This window comes from Balaenoptera borealis (genome assembly GCF_965194805.1).
Source record: "Balaenoptera borealis genome assembly, chromosome: 5".
In the NCBI taxonomy this organism is placed as follows: domain Eukaryota; kingdom Metazoa; phylum Chordata; class Mammalia; order Artiodactyla; family Balaenopteridae; genus Balaenoptera; species Balaenoptera borealis.
In genome coordinates this window covers 103,141,547-103,152,814 of record NC_138862.1, presented here as the reverse complement: position 1 = coordinate 103,152,814, position 11,268 = coordinate 103,141,547, and the positions used below count along the sequence as shown (strand labels likewise).

The following is an 11,268-nucleotide window of genomic DNA, read 5'->3' as shown; positions in this document are numbered from 1 at the left end:
TACTCACTTTTTGACTGCCTCTATTCAGTACAAACATATCACATGCTCACATATTTACATGCACACATATGTACGAAGGACAAATTCCTGATTTTCAGATGCTTTTGACTACCAGATGTTGCTGTACTTGCCACAGACACTAATATCGTAAACCTAGAGAGAATATTGGCCTCTGCACTAAAGCTACCAGACTATTAAGCTTGAGTGTCCACTGTCCTCCAAGAACCAGTCAGAAGTAGCCATCTGGCCTCTTATCTATATTTTCCTTATCTAACTCCTTGAGTGTAAAGCAGCCCATGTTTCAGTGATTTAATAGCTCCTACAACTGCCAGCCAGAACACCTGCACAAGTCCTCCCACCCCTACTAAATTTAACCTACCAGTTTTCCAGCACATTGATCCTGATATATTCTCTCTAACCATCTGCCCTTTCCTTCATGCACTCCTGCATCTACCTAGCTCATGTTTATAATGTTGATCAATTCACACCTGAATTCCCAAGCTTTCTGTCCTTTTGTTCTACCCTCAGAAGAAATAAGTGCTTGAGGAACCCAGTGATGTGTGATTTCTGGATCTGCACTCTTGTTAAAATTAAAAGTCTGATTTAGGAGATCCAGGGTGGGACTGAGGTTCTGTATTTTAACAAGTCCCCAGGGGAGGTCACAGAACACACTTTGAATCGCAAGGATGTAGGTCAGCACTTTGGGAAAGATTCAAAGGTAGGTACAGCTCTAACAACAGTCCCCTCCTCAGATGAGCCTACATCACTGCCTAACTTCTGTTATTTCTGTGTAGAAACTCACCTTTCTAGCATTCTGCCTATGTTCTCTAAAAGCTTCTTCACAATCCCTTTTCTGTCCCCATCTTTTTTTTTTTTTTTTTTTTGAGTCAGTCACTCTTCCTGTACCTCTGAAAAGAGTGGTCCTCAACCTGTTGCACATTAAGATCACCTGGGAAAATTAAAAAAAAAAAAAATTCCTCTATCACACGCCAGAACAAAAAAGTCGACATATACAAGATAGGTGTCGTTTTAGAAACTCGCCTGGTGATTCCAAAGTTGCAACCAGGTTTGAGATTCTCTGATCTAAAATGTAATCAACTACCATCTACCAAGTATTAAAATTGTGTGCAACCACACTCATGCTTCAATTCCTTCCTATCTAGTAAGGCCAATTTCTCCATGTGTGCTCTTATTCATATTCTCTCCCACTTTCTCAGCAGTCATGCATTATTATTTCTTACACATTGCTAGGTATCTGCCATCTTGAAATACAGAAACAAAACTTTTAATGTGTGAGCTATTAATGATTAGGACTGAGATATTTTTTTAAATGTTGAAAATCACTTAAGAGATTAGGCAGTTTTGTTTCTAGCTGATTGTGATCTTATGATTTCATTAAAATTAAAAACAGAGTAACTTAATCTTAAATTGAAAGTTGCATTTTTCAACTTTCAATTTGGCACTGGGTAGATAAATTCTATGGGTTGGACGTGTTTGTTTTCAGTGGTGTTGGCTAGTACAGCCTAGTTCTCATTGTGTAGTGCCCATTGTAGCATTCGCTGTAGATAAGGACACATACTGTTTTTAGCACAATTTTACATCCCTCTCTTTGCGTTTACTGGAGGTGAGAGTAGGTTAGACACTTAGATTCAACTCACCATCTTTATAAAAGTCCTTTATGTTATGTAAAACAGTTTCTTGGTGCGTAGGTTGGAGAATGTTCAGAAAAGAGGAATATTTATCTATTTTTATATAGAGAGAGAATTTCAGAAAACAAGATGCTATTTAAATGCCACCAGATATTTAGAGCTTTGTGCTATAGGACAGATATACAGGACTTTTTTTGAAGTTATTCATTTTTGGGTAAGGTATATAAGTGCCCAAGGGTGAGTATGCCTACATAAACAGAAAATATGCAGGGACTGGAGTTCTCTTTTAAAGTAGCTTTACCTTTCAGCAGCAGCTGGAATCTTTTTAATGTCAGAAGGAAGAATATCAGAAAAGAAGTTGGGTATTGCCATCCTAGGTTCTTGAAATAGAAGCTGTGCTAAACTGGCTAATAATTTTGCTCCAGCAACTTAATGAAACTCAGGGGAAAGTAAAAACTTTCAGAGGAGACTCTCCAATACTAGGACTTCTCACTGTGGCAGCATATTCCCCACTCCCCACAGGACACTGCATTCATGGTCTTGCTATTACAAAAATTTAAATTGCCTCTGCGTCTGATTTGAGAACTTCTAATGAATTTAAGTGAACAATGAGGGGAGTCAGTGATAATCAACCCACATGAGTTTTGGGCAAATGCCAGCTCTGAATAAATTCTTACTCAAGAATGAGTAACAATATCTTTCTTCCTACATGGAGCTTACTCAAAGTAATTGCAACACAAATGGAGATAGACATAGTATTCAAGTGGGGAAGAAGGGCATACTTTGAAAATAAATGTTTTTTCCACAGGAAAATGGAGTAAATTTCAGAGTGAGTTTGTGCCCTTAAGAAAATGAACTGAAAATGTATTTTATGAAGTGATACAATAGATGGTATAACAAGAAAATAGTCTGAGATACAAAAGGGAGCAGACTTATAGAAGAGACTTGAAAATAGACAAAGAAGGAAGGAAATATCTAAGAGAAAACATAAAATAAATCACTGAATTAACAACTGCTTTAGAAACATTGGTAAACTCAAAATACAGATGATGAATGTAAGCTTATGACATGTTCACCAAACCCTGAGGAAAAACATAGACATTAAATCTGAGAGATGGTTGATGAGTACTGTCACCAGAAGAATATGATGAGTTTGATTTTTGAATACTGAGTTTGTGATGTCTGTAGAATGCTTATGGTTGATCAGCCAGTAGGCAGAAGAATATGAGAGGACCTTTATATACTGTGAGTAGCTAACGCAATCTTGAAAAGAAGAAGAAAGCTGGAGGCATCAAATTTTCTGATTTCAAACTATATTACAAAACTATAATAATCAAAACAATACCACACTGGCATAAAAAAGAGAACACTGGCAAAAGAGAGTAGAATGGTAGTTGCCAGGGGTTGGTGTTTGAGAGGAAGTGAAGAGATGTTGACAAGGGCTATGAACTTTCAGATACAAGATGAATAAAGTCTGAGAATCTAATGTACAACATGGTGACTATAGTTAATAATACTGTATTGTATACTTGAAATTTTTTAAGAGAGTAAATCTGACACAGAGATCAATGGAACAGAACAGAGAGGCCAGAAATAAACCCCCACATATATGGTCAATAAATCTTTGACAAGGACACCAAGAACACACAGTGAGGAAAGAATAGTTATTGATAGTTTCTGCAGTAAATTCGTTGGGAAAACTGGGTATCTATATGCTAAAGAATGAAGCTGGACCCCTATCTTATGCCACTCACAAAAATTAACCCAAAATGTATTAAAGACTTAAATGTAATATTCAAAACCATAAAACTTGTAGAAGAAAGCACAGGGAAAAGGTTCCTTGATGTTGATCTTGACAATGATTTTTTGGAAATTACATCAAAACACAGGTGACAAAAGGAAAAATAGACAAATGAAATGACAACAAATTAAAAAATCTTTACTGCAAAGGAAACATTCAAGAAAATGAAAAGATAAACTATGGAGTGGGAGAAAATATTTGCAAACCATGTATTCTATAAGGAATTAATACCTAAAATATACAATGAATACATATAACTCAGTATCAAAAAACCACAAATGATCTGATTTAAAAATGGGCAAAGACCTGAATAGACATTTTCCCAAAGAACACATACAAATGGCTAACAGGTACTTCAAAAGTTGCTCAACATCACCAATCATCAGGGAACTGCAAATCAAAATCACAATGAGTTATCACCTCACACCTGCCTCAGGATGGCAACTTTCAAAATAATAAGAGATAATAAATGTTGGCAAGGATGTGGAAAAAAGGATCCCTTTTACACTGTGGTTAAAAATATGAATTGGCGCAGCCACTGTGGAAAACAGTATGAAGGTTCCTCAAAAAATTAAAAATAGAACTACCATATGATCCAGCAATTCCACTTTCGGATATATATCCAAAGGAAATGAAATCAGTTGATATTTGTACTCCCAACTTCACTGAGCATTATTCATAGTAGCCAAGACATGGAAACAACCAAATTTCTGCCAATGGATGAATGGATAGAGAAAATGTAATACACACACACACACACACACACACACACACACACACACACACAAACACAAGAATATCATTCACACTTACAAAGAAAGAAGTCCTGATATTTGAGACAATATGGGTGAATCTGAAGGGCATGATGCTAAGTAAAATAATCCAGACAAAGATAAACAAATACTGCAGAGTAGCACTTACGTGGAATCTTAAAAAAAAATGTGAATTGATGGCAAAAGAGAACAGAATGTTGGTTGCCAGGGACTGGGGTTTGAGAGGAAGCATAGAGACGTAGGACAAGGGCTACAAACTTTCAGATACAAGATGAATAAATTCTGAGAATCTAATGTACAACATGGTGACTATAGTTAATACTGTGTTGTATACTTGAAATTTGTTAAGAGAGTAAATCTTTATTCTGACCACAAAAATAAAAAGAGTGACTATGTGAGGTGATAGATGTGTTAATTAACTTGATTATGGGAATCACTGCATAATACATATGTGTATCAACTCATCACGTCGTACACTTTAAATATATATATAATATTATTTGTCAAATATACCTTAATAAACCTGAGGAAAAAGACAAAAAATATCCTTTTAAAATCTCAAAAGAAATAAAACGATTTGTGTCAAATAGATGAATGAAGAGAAGAGAGCTGAGCAAACCACAGAGAACCCATGATTTGGGTGGTAGGCATAGGAAGAGGAGCTCTTAAAAGAGAATGAAAGAGGCAGCCAGAGTTATAGTAGGAAATGTAAGGAGGAGATGCTATTGTATAAGCCACAGGAATAAAACATTCCAAGAATAACAACAAGTTTAGCAGTGTCAGATCCTGTGGAGAGGTCAAAAAAGATGAGAATTTTAAAGAGGTCTTTGGATTGGCAAGAAAGAAGCCATTGGTGTATTCTATATGCTTGAAATTTGTGAGAAAGAGTTGGAAGATCTGCACAGTAGTGAGTTGCTGCTTTCTATAGAAGAAGTCCTTTTTTTTTTCTTTTCTTGGTGAGACATCTAAATGTAAAATTTGAAGGGTGGGGACAGAAAGAGAAGGATAGAAATTATTGCTTAAAAATGAACTCTAGTGTCTAGTAAACATGGAGAAATAAATTTAACATTTACTTGTAACAATTTTCTCATGTTTCTGTATATTTTATGTGGATTCTGTTCTTTTACCATCATGAAAATCTTTTGTGGTAAGCATTTGGGTTGAGAAAACAGGCTCAGTTTGTCATCATTTGTTTAGGGAGAGGCAGAACTGAGACTTCAGTCCAGTTTCCTTTAGGCGATATTTTGTCCTGCCAACTTCCCAGAAAATAACAGGAGAAGCCAACGTGCTGCTTTTACTGCAGCATATACAGCAAATGTAAGAAAAATGACACTGTTGACTTCTTGTATGAAGAAGAAATGAAAACAGAAATAGTGATTTTTTTAAATAGATATTTATTGGAGTATAAGTGCTTCGCAATACTGTGTTAGTTTCTGTTGCACAACAAAGCGAATCAGCCATATGCATACACACGTCCCCATATCCCTTCCCTCTTGAGCCTCCCTCCCATCCTCCCTATCCCACCCCTCTAGGTCATCACGAAGCACCAAGCCCATCTCCCTGTGCTATGTGGCTGCTTCCCACCAGCCAACTATTTTACATTCAGTAGTGTATATATGTCGATACTACTCTCGCTTCGCCCTCCCACCCCATGTCCTCAAGTCCATTTTCTATGTCTACCTCTTTATTCCTGCCCTGCAACTAGGTTCATCAGTACCATTTTTTTTTTTTTTTTTTTTTTTTAGATTCCATATATATGTGTTAGCATACGGTATTTGTTTTTCTCTTTCTGACTTACTTCACTCTGTATGACAGACTCTAGGTCCATCCACCTTGCTACAAATAACTCAATTTCATTTCTTTTTATGGCTGAGTAATATTACATTGTATATATGTACCACATCTTCTTTATCCATTCATCTGTTGATGGATGTTTAGGTTGGTTCCATGTCCTGGCTATTGTAAACAGTGCTGCAATGAACATTGTGGTACATGTCTATTTTTGAATTATGGTTTTCTCAAGGTATATACCCAGTAGTGGGATTGCTGGGTCATATGGTAGTTCTATTTTTAATTTTTTAAGGAACCTCCATACTGTTTTCCATAGTGGTTGTATCAATTTACATTCCCACCAACAGTGCAGGAGGGTTCCCTTTTCACACGCACCCTTTCCAGCATTTATTGTTTCTGAAGTTTTTGATAATGGCCATTCTGACTGGCGTGAGGTGATACCTCATTGTAGTTTTGATTTGCACTTTTCTAATAATTAGTGATGTTGAGCATCTTTTCATGTGCCTCTTGGCCATCTGTATGTCTTCCTTGGTGAAATGTCTATTTAGGTCTTCCGCCCATTTTTTAACTGGATTGTTTGTTTTTTTGATATTGAGCTCCATGAGCTGTTTGTATATTTTGGAGATTAATCATTTGTCTGTTGTTTCATTTGCAAATATTTTCTCCCATTCTGAGGGTTGTCTTTTTGTCTTATTTATGGTTTTTTTTGCTGTGCAAAAGCAAATAGTGTTAGTATCTGTTGAAAGAAATGGTTGCATTTTTTCCTACTGGGGAAAGAAAAGGATGCTCACTCTCTTGCTGTCTTTTTCTATTTTTAGATCTCTCTCTTTGTGTCCCCTGCCCCCTTCCTTTCTGCCTCTCTCCTCCCTCCTACTACAGGCATATTCCATTCATAATATTAGATTTTCAATTTGTAAGTTAGAGAGCTAAAAACATGATGTAATTTTTAAAAATTGTTATAAAAGAAGCAAATATGTAAATTATTTCTCTAGGTTACAGATCAGACAAGGTGCTAACAAACTGGAGATGATGCCTATCTGAGTGATCTAAAACTTTCATTATCAAAAGGTGGTCATGTTAGGGCTTCCCTGGTGGCGCAGTGGTTGAGAATCTGCCTGCCAATGCAGGGGACACGGGTTCAAGCCCTGGTCTGGGAAGATCCCACATGCCACGGAGCAACTGGACCCGTGAGCCACAATTACTGAGCCTGCGCGTCTGGAGCCTGTGCTCCGCAACAAGAGAGGCCGCGATGGTGAGAGGCCCGCGCACCGCGATGAAGAGTGGTCCCCACTTGCCACAACTAGAGAAAGCCCTCACACAGAAACTAAGACCCAACACAGTCATAAATAAATAAATAAATAAATAAAAAAGAATGTGAATTTCTTAAAAAAAAAAAAAAGAAATTGTTTAAAAAAAAAAAAAAAGGTGGTCATGTTATATATCCCATTAACAAAATTTTGTTCTTAACAAAACCGATCAATAAACCAACAAATAACAGACAGACAAAACTGGAAGAACGTTTAGATATTTTATGTTTAAAAAGGATAAATTGTAAGCTATTTTAAGGTATCTCAATGTTATGAATACTGCTTCACCAAATAATTCCGTCCATATTATTTTTTTTTTTCTGACAAGCAGATCATGATGAAGGTGTTTTGAGATGTGGTTTTTGTTTGCATGGTTGACTCACTAGCTCCTTTTTGACAATTTGTCAAATCTGTGATTAAATGTGGGCTTCAGGGAAATTATAAATTACTATAGCTCTTGGGTCTTAAAGGGAACCTGCAAGTAGTTGAACCTAAGAATGTAAACTCCAGGAATGTTGAACACATCTGGTTCACTTTTTTCAACAATAAGGTTTGTGAACTAATTTAATATCACGTTATTTGTGACAATTTTCCCCTGGTGAATAACTAAAACAATAATGTAGTCATTAGTAAAGTGAATGTGTTGATTTATCAAATCTTTGTAGCCATAGAGTGTTATAGAACAACAGTACTATTAACTGTTGTTATAGAATAAAAGTGATCAGAACAAAAAAAAATAAAATGCCAATTTGATAAAATCATTTCTGGGACCAACATATACCAATAACCAGCTTACTCAGCATGATAGAATATACTTTCTGATTTTAAACTATTCCTGTGTTACTCCTAAAGTAATAAATTCGTGTGATTTTTTAAACAGACTTAGACACATAAAAAGGTTGAGCTCCCAACCTATCTTGAAGTTAGGAAGAAGTTAGAAATCACATCTATTTGACATCATTGTAAGTCCAGGGACTTTACAGTATGGCGGGCATTGTATAATTCTCCAAAATTACCCAGCGCTGCAGTTAAGAGTTAACGCTTAAATCTAAAACTCTCCTAAATCTTAATTTTACATTCTCTTTACAGTAGGCAGGAAGGAGTAGACCAATCTCTGGATATAGAATCTCAGGATTCTATAGAAGACATTCCCACATCGGGTAGGATCATGAAGTATGTATGGTTCTAGTGCTGTTTTGGTTTTGCACATAATATCCAGTAAGACACTAGTGATATCAGATTACATGTTGGAATTCAACCTAAGAGAACCATTAGGATTTTTAACAAGGAACTGGCTAAAGCAATTGTGGGTGCTGGCTAAGCAAAAATGGAATCTATAGGGGAGGCAGTCAGGAAAGGAAGATGATGAGCAAGCAGGCTGGAACTCCAAAAGCATAAGCTGAAGCTTGGAGTCTCCATGAATCCTAAGGTCTGTGAACAAATGTGTATGAATTACAAGTTGGACAACTACTTTTCAAATACTTCATCTTTCCTACTTATAGATTTTATTATGTTTTCCTTAATAAATTCTGAGTGAAACTTGTTGCAATACATAGGCTTTAAAATACATTGTTGGCATATTATGGCTACATTGGAAATGCAGCAAATAAATTTGTGAAATTAGACATTTGGCATAAAGAAAATGTATGCTGGCTTCCACAAGAATATGACTCTGTGCATCTACTATATTGGGTGTTACTATTTTCTTCTGGGTCAATAGTGGATGGTCCTAAAGAAAGGTCATTGAAATCTTTGAGAAAGTGGGCAGCAAGGGGTGGTGGGCAAATTTGTACTGTGAGTAGGGAAATTATAATCTAGCATTAAAGTGAGTATGGGAAAAGAACTCAGGGTTTATGCTTCCTTGGCTTATTTCTATTCCCTATCCCAATGCTAAAGGAAGCACGTTAATTCTAACTAGTATAGTATGAGTTAAGATATTAGAATGCTTTCAAAACTACAAAGTATTAAAAAGGACTAATACTTAAAATTAGGGAAAGAGAGGCTCTGCTTTTCAAAGAAAAAAAAGACCTATTTTGAGGTTGAAAGAAAAGTCACACTTAAATACTTAAGCTTTAACTTTCCATCAGTTTAAAGAGATAGACATTTTTATTAGCATTTGGAAAATGTGTTGAAAATAGTTAAAAGTGGATGATCCCAGGACAGTAATAGATGTGAATAGTCCAAAAGCATTTCTGCCAGAGTATTAGAAGCTAAATAGAGATTGCACATTCTTGTAGCCCAGTCAAATTTATAAAGGAAATGTTTTATATGAGTATTTCTGCTTTGAAGCTAAAAAATATGTACTTTGAAATAAAAAATTTAAGCCCACATTAAGAAATATTTGTATTAAGAACTATATTTTAGTAATTTTATGTACAACATTAGGATTAAAGAGAAGTTTAGATGGATGTATCCATAAGCAGATTACCAAGATGTTAGGTGGGGTCTAAAAGATGGTTTATGGAGTCTATTCATATGCAAAGTCATGACTCATTTACTAATACAAATGATTCACATGCTATTTCAAATCCTACTTTTAGAGTTTCAGTAAAGCAGTAAGATTAGTTTTGATATGTTCTTGAATGAGATGGCCTGAAACCTTTTTGAACATAATATAGGGGTGCTTTAAAATCAGTGTTTTTCACCTATGTTTATGTGCTTCTATAGGAGATTAATTATGTTTGTTACTTAACCCTTAAAGAGGAAGAATATCTGGTTGCAATAATGGCTAAGACATAATGTTTCCAAAGAAAGTAATCACTCATATATTAGTTAAAGGAGCTTTGAAAAATCCCTGTATGAATTCAATTAAACTTGATAAATTTTTATTTCATGCCTATTATTTACCAGGCAGCATTCTAAACTCTGGAAATAAAAGATGATTACCGTTTAGACATTTTAAAGAGTTCTTTGTCAAATAGGGAAGGCAAGCACGAAACTGAAAAAATTGCAATGTAGTGTGGTAAATCCTCTAACAAAGACATTCATAAGCTACAGCATTCAAGAGGAGTAAACTGAGATAGGCAGGAAAGAAGATTTGAATACAGAGGCATGTTCATAATAGAAATGTTCCGGCCTTACATACTCATTGCTGATAGGGCCTGTGTGTGCTGCAAGGAATGAAATAGCAATGATTTTTTTCTTGCATTTCAGTTTGGTTAACAGATGTGACCTTGTTTTCCTTGATAGAAATAAAAATGTTTGTTTTATCCATGAGCAACTTTTACCTTGGAGTTAAAGCTAAGGTTAGGGGCTTTCCTGGTGGCGCAGTGGTTAAGAGTCTGCCTGCCAATGCAGGGAACACGGGTTCGAGCCCTGGTCTGGGAAGATCCCACATGCCGCGGAGCGACTAAGCCCGTGAGCCACAACTACTGAGCCTGCGCGTCTGGAGCCTGTGCTCCGCAACTGGAGAGGCCGCGACAGTGAGAGGCCCGCGCACCGCGATGAAGAGTGGCCCCTGCTCGCCGCAACTGGAGAAAGCCCTTGCACAGAAACGAAGAACCAACACATCCAAAAATAAATAAATAAATAAAATTAAAAAAAAAAAAAGCTAAGGTTAACTTTATCTTTGTTCCATTTATGAAAATCTGTATCTACTTAGTAATAGCATCGACTATCAGTGACCTCTTATATGTGATAGATTTCTTGACCTTCTTGTCCCAGCTAAGCAGTGAAATGATGCTTATCATATGAAATAGAAATAATAGCCATAATATATAATATTTATCATGTGCTTACTTTGTGTGAGGCTCTTTGCAAATCACTTTTTATATGTTGCCTTATTTCCTCCCCATAAGAATTCTTCAAAGTAGATAAAAATGTTATTTTCATTTTCCAGATGAGGAAACAGAAGTAGAGTGGTTATTAAATTTATCTAAAGCCTCACACTTAAGAAGTGATGTCATTGGGTTTGAAGCTCAGGTTTACCTGTTAACAAGGCCTGTGTC

General features: G+C 36.0%; 1 long non-coding RNA gene across 1 annotated transcript; it reads left to right on the top strand.

The window, feature by feature from the left end:
- The first annotated feature begins 4,377 nt into the window (after positions 1–4,377).
- On the top strand, positions 4,378–10,870 carry LOC309630209. Its single transcript, XR_014245534.1, has 2 exons — positions 4,378–7,082; positions 7,440–10,870. It is a non-coding gene; the product is annotated as an uncharacterized lncRNA (long non-coding RNA).
- Positions 10,871–11,268: the final 398 nt, after the last annotated feature.